Raw genomic sequence first — 9,115 nt, 5'->3', positions numbered from 1 at the left:
GTCGACCAAGGGCGACAACTCAAGCCCAGGATCGATTTATCCGTACCTTGGCCTTGGGAAATCGTGTCATCACAGCAAATCAGATCAGCGCTCGTCTTCAAACAGACACTGGTGTGAGAGTGAATGGCCAGACGATTCGGAATCGACTGCATAGGGGTCACCTTCGCGCCCGACGTCCTCGCGTGATCCCTTGTTTGAGAGATCATCACATTCAGGCAAGACGTCGTTGGTGTAGGGATCGTCAACACTGGGATAATCGACGCTGGAGCAATGTGATGTTTTCAGATGAGTCAAGGTTCACTGTTGATTTTTTGGACAGACGTAGGAGGGTGTGGCGTCGTCGAAACGAGCGCTTCCAAGACGTTAACGTCATCAGACATGATCGATTTGGGGGTGGTTCTGTTATGGTGTGGGGAGGCATCACTGTTGCTGGAAGAACGGCTTTACATGTTGTTGCAGGGCGTGTTACAGGCCAGTACTACCGGGACAACATCTTGGCAGTCCATGTTGTGCCGTTCGCACGACGTCATGGCCGCCGTTTCATCTTCCAGGATGACAACGCAAGATGTCACAGGGCCAGGATCGTTACAGGTTACCTCCAACAACAGAACATCACCACATTACCTTGGCCAGCACTGAGTCCCGACCTCTCCCCCATCGAGCATGTCTGGGACATGCTTGGACAGAGGTTACGTCAACGTCAACAACGTCCTGCCAATGTCCAAGAACTTGCTGCTGCGTTGCAACAGGAAGGGACAATCTGGACCAAAATGACCTTAGAGGTCTCATTAGGAGTATGCCATGTCGGATCAATGCTTGTTTGGCAAACAGAGGAGGATTTACCCGTTACTGACTTGGTTGTGATGCTGTGGTAACTTTGCTGTTTGACCCCGGGTATCATTTTACCCTTATAATGGTCAGTCTGTGCCTTACTTAGTCTAACGATCATTTGGAATAAATCGATGAATGTGAACTTCATTTCATTTTGTCATTTGTTTCTTCGTCAGTTTCATTAGGTGACTTTAATAACTCTTAAAAATCAAATATCCCCTACTTTTTTTGAATAGTATATTATTGTGGGTTACCAATTAATGTATAGTATACATTGATCTTTATAACTTCCTTAAAATGATATTAACCTATTTTCAAACAACATCCTATAGGCTACACAGATTAAACTGTTTAATATAAGTGAACAGGACACAATTCTATGGAATATAATTACTGTTTATTATTGAAATATATCAAGCAAATAATACAATTTAATAAGTTAGTCCGGGGGCTAGGTAGATTTTGTTCAAAATGGAAGGTCCGGGAGGTTTGGGGTGTAAGTAGTGTATGGCTGGGTTAGGAGACCCCAGAAACCCAATTCTTAAGTTGTGCCAGTGGTTGGTGTGGTAAGAGGAGCCACCCATAGTGTCCCCCAAAATTGTTTTATTCAACATGGAAGGGGCTGGTTAATTCCTGCTTGTCAGCGCTTCCCTGCGTCACACCTTTCATGTTAGTTAAATTTCTAATTAGGGTCATTCGGTTCAAACCAGCATTATTCTCTTAAGTACACTGACAATCAGAGGGTGGTTGGATGGCCGAATGGTTAGCACGCGCGCGCTGTATCATACGGTCTGTCATTGAGTCAACTGGCGGGGTTTCGATTCCCCGGTTGTACGTGACAAGGAGTAGGGTCGCCTGTCCAACCTCGTGGGTTTTCTCCGGGTCCTCCGACTGCTAAAGACCCCTATTGCAAGCGAATGATTGAAATAAAATTGAACCATGTGTTAGTCACGAAATGACCTAGTTTGTGTCGAGTGGACGTTAAACCCCATTTCTCTCTCTCTCTCTCTCTCTCTCTCTCTTTGACAACCCGACATTTCATTCTTAAGTTGATGATAATGATTTCTTATATCATTCCGCACAATTTAGACCTGGTTTCACACTCGCACCTTTCATGTTGATTAACATTTTAATGATATTTTCATTATTTTTGAGATTATGGCATACTTATATCTAAAACTTCATTAATTTCATATCTCACACTTTTGAGACTATGTCATACTTATAGAGCTATAACTTCATTAATTTTATATTTCATAATTTTGCTCCTACAAAAATAAAACATGTCCATGTAGTTTTGTTTAAAGTCTTGATTATCCATTTTTATACGCCCACAATTTGTTTGTGGACACTTTACAGGTCACAATTTTTGTCCGATTTTGACGAAACTTGAAATATAGGTCTATCTCCCAAAGATCTCGGTTCCTTCCAATATTGACATGTATCGGACCGTAACTTCATGAATTATGACCTCTCATTGTACGAAAAATCACGTTTTTAGCTTGTGGACGCTCTATAGTGGTCACAATTTTCGTCTGATTTTGATGAAACTTGAAATGTATGGTTATAATCCAACGATCGTGGTGACTTTTTATATTTGCGCATATCGGACCGTAACTTCCTGGATTATGGCCCCTGTTTGTACGAAAAATCGCGATTTTAGCTTGTGGTCCCTCTAGACGTCAGTTATTATCCGATTTAAAAAACCGTTCGAATTTATCATCGTTACACCGTATTGTCGGTTGAGTTCGAATTTCGTGAAAATCGGACCACAACTACTAGTCAAAATGGCCGCCACTCGTACGCAAATAGTGTAAAAAATATGGTATATCAAGGTTATGGGGGTATCTTGCCAGGCAACCGCTAGTTAAATTAAATTATTAAATTCAATCTACTTAAATATAGAGAGTTGATATACGGGCGTATGATCTAAAAAAAACAAATGAAAAAAAATGAAAAAAAAAAAAATAGCCCGAAATCGGAGCATATTTTTGATCCATATCAAAGTTTCTATATTCTTTTAAAAACATTAGAACAATGAACACGTGAATCAACAGTTGAGTTGAGAAGTGGTATCATCAGGCATACCAACCCTTGTGCAGGACACCTGCTATTGCAACCGAAAATTTAATCGCTCATACAGTCACAGAGACCATGTTGGCAATGAGCTGTAAGCATAGACTCCCCAAAACTGCGAACATCAACCAATTAAATTTAACGATCTATCTCCCTATACTATACTATACCACCCTAATGAACTTTCGGAACGCAACTTTACACACATTAAACGGTTCCCAGTTGGATATATTCAGCTTTCAAGATATTTAATTGTCCGCCGCCTTTCGAAGAAAGATGAAACTTGGTGTATAGTTTCATTACATCAATACCTTGACCAAGTTCGATGATGAGAATTTTCTGCTTAGGCTAACGAACAATAAGCATTTTGATTGGTCAAACTCTTCTTCTAATTGAGTTCAATGATTAACATATCGAGCTAAAGCTAAGCAGAGATAAGCAATTTCCTGCTTTGGGACAAGATAACTTTGATTCTATCTGATAGAGAGTGATGAAACTTAGTGTATAGTTGATAATCAGTTTGATTGCTTGATACTTTGGAAAAAAATAGATGTGCAATTAATTAATATGTGTCATCTATTTATTTGGAGATTTCGGCGGGGGACAACAGCCTCACTGTTGGCTTGTTTAATTCTAATTTATCTTTAGCTTTTGAATTTGATGGAAATGTTGAAAACTTTAAGTATCGGCACGGGTATCGAAGTATATAATGAAACAAGTTTTCCTTCGGCGTTACATCCCTTTTTTTAAAACATATTTTATTGCATCAACGCAAATAATTTTGGATACAATTGGATGATTGGATTGGACAAAAGTTTAAAGATACATTATGGGAGATTAGATAAAGAGCTGACAGTTCTCACTATAATAGTTAAAAAAACACCCTAGATATTGTAAAGGGAATTTGCTGACAATTTCAGTCAAATTGATCCACTATGAACCGAGATTTTAGCGATTGAATATTCGGCCTAGCCTCGATCATCATTACTAAAGTAGGTAGGATAAAAAAAACATAGTCTCGATTATCCATTTCATGATTTAATTATGAATGGAAGTCGAACAGTAAATTGGGACATAATCCAATAAACAACGCAGCCTAGCGATGCCATCTAGAATTGATTATGGCCTGGATAAGTTAATTAATGTCTAATTAATAATTACGATAACATTTCAGGCCTAAAGAAAGACCTGCGATAGGCAGATTTAGCTCTTGCATAATGTATGTTTAATACATATTGAAGTAGACTTGCAAGGACAATGAGAGATAAATATAAGATAGATAGCCGTAGCGTTAACATGTAACTGGTATAGTTCATATGGACTTTGTACATTTCACCCTATCATAGTGAATGTACTAAACCTCTAATATGTATTCTGTGCGACAAGTAAAACCTATTATAATTTTGACAGAGAAACTGTTCATCAGAAAACTTTATGGATCTCGTTCAAGTAATATTTTGGGGGATAACAAGGAAAGAATTACGCATAATATTTGGACTAGCATTGGAGATTCACAGCCAAACAGTCCAACAAAAATTGGCGAAGCATTACCAGAACAGGGAAAGCCTACGCTGGAATTTGAAGACCGCAAAGGTTTGGAAGTACATGTATCATCTAATGAAATGAGAGTTAAAGACAACACATTTGGAGAGATTAACCAAAGCAGCGCCAACAGTGCAGCCAATCAATATACTACTCATAATTTTAAGGATCTATCCGTGGCCAATCAGACCATGTTATACACCTTGTAACTTTAAATGATGTAGTAAATTTGTCGTGTTTAGCTATATCAGTAGGCAGTGAACATGGGCCTGGCAAGATCTGCACAGGTTTTTTTTTAAAAATACAATTGCTGGACAGTCTGAAATCGCCCTGTTTGGTGTACATATAAGGATAAACATATTACAGTAACTCATTATAAAATTTGGATGTTTTGCTTTGTGTGTACATTGACTTTCCTGGTTGTATCTCAGAGGTGAATTTAGGGCTAATCACTAACCATATTTGTACAATGACATGAATTCTTATGTTTGGATTTAAACTTTCAAGAAATGGACAATATTATTATAAAGATCAGTAGGACGTTAAACCCAATTTCATTCCATTATTATTACGATAAAATGATGAACTCTGTATTCATTAAGTCGAACTTTGACACTGTGACCTTTATAAATAAACATATCGTGTACGGTAAGTAATGCCATTGCAATCAAATGACATACGTGTATAAAGTGACATTAAAGATACGTACAAACTGTGTAATTTGATGATTTATTTGGAATAAAAATATTAAAAGTATTTTATATTTCAATATTTTGCTTCAAATGCCGCTCAAAATTTTTAATCGAAAAAAAAATATATATATCCATGCCCCCTGCCGCAAGATTTTTTTTTTTTAATTTTTTTTATCAGCCATGTTTATCACGGGACTCCATTGGATGAGAATCCAGCGTTATCTTATATTTGTCGTAAGTCACGGTCTTTTTACCATAAAATAAATCACTGGATTTCCTACTGCCAACTTTTCTTTTCGCCATTTAATCGCAGTCTATTGGACGTTTATTGCGCTCAACGTTGTAATAACGGTTAGCCATTAGATCAAACATAGGAAGTTCTTCTCACAGCTTTCCAGGACACAGAGTGCCCGTCAGGGACGCACTAACAGTTTTGTCTTGTGCCCCCCACCCCCCTGGGTATTTTAGTAAGAAGTAAGATTAGGTGTCTCTACTTTTGATTTATTGCCATATTTGTATTGGATATAATATATAACTACTTTCGAGGGAATCCATCTTTAGAGTAACGGTTTCAGTTTTATAATGCTGGGTTCGGAGCTTCGGAAGCATGGCTAGAAAACGATTTATATAGTACAATAAGTAAAATATCCACGTCTATTTCGAAATACCAAAATAGTAATTTGCAATCACGAACCCCATCCCCAATAGCGTTAAATTAACATATCAGTATCTTTAGGAGAAAATTGTTATAAAAACTATAGGCGTAGAGTTTAGTGTACTGAAATTAACAGTATAATGGACTAAGCGCATAGATGAGATGTTGATATTATACCTAAACTATTTCTACATTCTAAGATAATCCACACAATGGAGGTGTGTGTGTGTGTGTGGAGCTACATTCCTTTTAAACAGAACTAATATCAGTCCCTGAATCCTTTTTCTTTGCGCTTACATCAGCTTTTTGCCTCTCCGTTTAGTAAAGGGGCCATAACCTGTCCACCATCCAAACCACATATTGGGAAAATTGGCTGTAGACTTTGTTAGAATTATAGGATTGGATATTCATTTATACCACCTATTTATATTCAACAAATACACACATTGACAGTGTACATGTCACACAAACCATTCATTTATAACACCTGTTTATATACAACAGATATAACACACATTATAAATTAGGATTTTTATTACAAAATTAAAAAACATGTAAAAACTGTAATCTTGTATAAATATGGCCAAAAATAAGCGTATATAACCTAAGAAAAACTATAAGTTTTATTACAAAATTCAAAATTCTTGTATAGATTACTGTATATAAAGTAAAAGATAAAGTATTGTAAATATTATTCCAAAATGATAACAAATAAATACATTAACACCCCCCTCCCCCACTTCCTTAAAAAGAAAAGTTCCCCCTCTCCGTATCACTCTCTATTTCAATAATAATAAAATAATTCTTTGTCCATTCATCAAAAATCAGCCGTGACTGGTACTTTAATTCATACGACACAAACAACATATATATATATTTGAATTAGCACCTAAAACAACTTTCAAACACGCTTATTGGCAAATATAACGGTTAAATTAACACTCAACAACAACTTCCGCCAATTCTTATTCATATATATATTCACACTTAAAACAGCCATATCCTATTCTTATTCACAAACATACTGTTGAATTTAAAATTAAATTGAAGCAACTCTCGCACAACATACAGTCGAATTCACGCTTGATGCAACTCTCACAAACATACATTTGAATTCAGAATTAAATTGAAGCAACTCTCTCACAAACATACAGTTGAATTCAAGCTTACTACAACTCTCACAAACATACAGTTGAATTCAAGCTTACTACAACTCTCACATACATACAGTTGAATTCACACTTGATGCGACTTCCACAAACATACAGTTGAATTCACAGTTGATGCAACTCTCACTAACATATTATTCCCAAATAGTAGATAAACCAGATACAACATCAATAAAATATGATTTGGCGTTGATTCTTTGTCTGTTAAAATGCAAGTTTCTGTTCATCGCCCATTCTGGTATATCAACGGGTTCATCTTCAGAAAGATCATCAGCCCAATTAACAGAAGCTTTTGTCAAATTTTCTTAAGATTCACTATCTAAACCTGATACTTGAGCAGGTCCTACTTGGCTGATTTTAGTAGTGACATTAATTTTAAAATCAGGAATCAAAGCCCAGCTAGGAATGTCTACGGCTCCTTCATACACAGGTTCTTCAGCCCAGTTAATGACATATGTATGGTAAATTGGGTCACATTCTTCAATATTTTCTTGGGCGATAGAATAGATATCACGGTCGTAATCTAATCCTGGAATCAATGCCCAGTCAGGGACATCTACGGGTCCATCATACACAGGTTCTTCAGCCCAGTTGATAATATATTGATGGTGAAATTGTTTGAACTCATCAATATTTTCTGTGGTAGAACAATGTCTTCTAGAATAACCATCTTTAGCATGTCCATTAAAATCCAATCCAGCTATCAAGGCCCAGTCAGGAACATCTACGGGTCCATCATACATAGGTTCGTCAGCCCAGTTAATAACATACTGATGGTGAATTTGGTTGAAGTCATCAATATTGTCTGTGGTGGAGCAATTATCTTTAGCATGGTGATCAAAATCTAATCCAGGTATCAATGCCCAATATGGAATATTTGTTGGTTCTTCATATGAGACTTCGTCAGCCCAGTTGACCACTGAATAATGTTGGTTTTGGTTTAAGTTCAGCTGAAAAGTGTCGCTTAATTCTTTGTCCAATTTCTTAGTATCTTCAGTGCATGATACTGATGCTGATGATATAGGTGATCTTGGAACTTTCAGTTCACAAATCTTCTCGTATCCTTGGTTGGATTTCTTATAGTAAGATACAACTGAAAAAGTGAAAACATTGTAAGATATGAAAATAAGACTGTAAAAGACAAATAAATAATTGACCCTATATAATAAATAAATGTTCAAATCCTCTACATCAACCAAGTAAAGTAGGCCTACGTAAAACAAAGGTCTTCGTACATAGTTTGGTATTGCGCATAACAATATTGCTTGGCAGTTGGAAACAAGGAGTAGGCCAAAACGCCGCCAATCCCTTCCCCATCACCGTATTCAACACACATATATATATAAATACAAAATCCCGTATGTTCGTGTCAAACGATAAGTCGACAACAAGACGTTAGGACCTCGGTCCATTCAATAAATTAAGAATTCCAACCATTTTATTTGTGCGATTTAATCAACCGCAAGCTGATTTTGGTCTTAATGTAATGTAAACGGAGACCGTAAAAGTGTTAAGACTTACTAGAAGTAATAACGGTAGGGTTGATTAGTAACGCGTTAGACTTACTAGAAGTATTTATTAGAGTTGACTAGTAAAGTGTTAGACTTACTAGAAGTATTAACTTTAGAGTTGTCCAAATCTTCATCAGTTAATATAACAAACATGTTATTATCATCATATATCATCTGACTTAATAGATCACCATAGTCTAAACTACTATCAATATAGTCTGGTATTTCTCTGGAATAAATATAATACAAAATAAAAGTAGACGTAAGAGAAAGTAAAACACTCTTTATGGTTCAAACTTCTTTAATTTGAAAAAGCAAAAACCTTATTCAAAACTTAGAACAGAGAAAACCAGTTTATCTATTTGCTTTTACAGGTTCTCAGCTCGACTACGAAAATGTGAGTTTTTAACGTTTGTTTTTTTAATTTTTAGAATTCTTTACAATATAATTAAATATACTTACAATACAGTCATAGTTGATGTTATACTTTCCTATCTGGATTCACAAAAACGTAGAAAATGTAATTAATTTCAGAAAATTATCACAGAGCGTCTTTCTCTTAGCAGATAAAATAGCTCAATGGTAGAACAATAAGATGACGTGTTACCTATTGTGACGTCATAATTAAAAGACGTCAAA

The sequence above is a fragment of the Patella vulgata genome, chromosome 6 (genome assembly GCF_932274485.2).
Source record: "Patella vulgata chromosome 6, xgPatVulg1.2, whole genome shotgun sequence".
NCBI classification, from domain to species: Eukaryota; Metazoa; Mollusca; class Gastropoda; family Patellidae; genus Patella; species Patella vulgata.
This window is presented reverse-complemented; position numbering follows the sequence as displayed.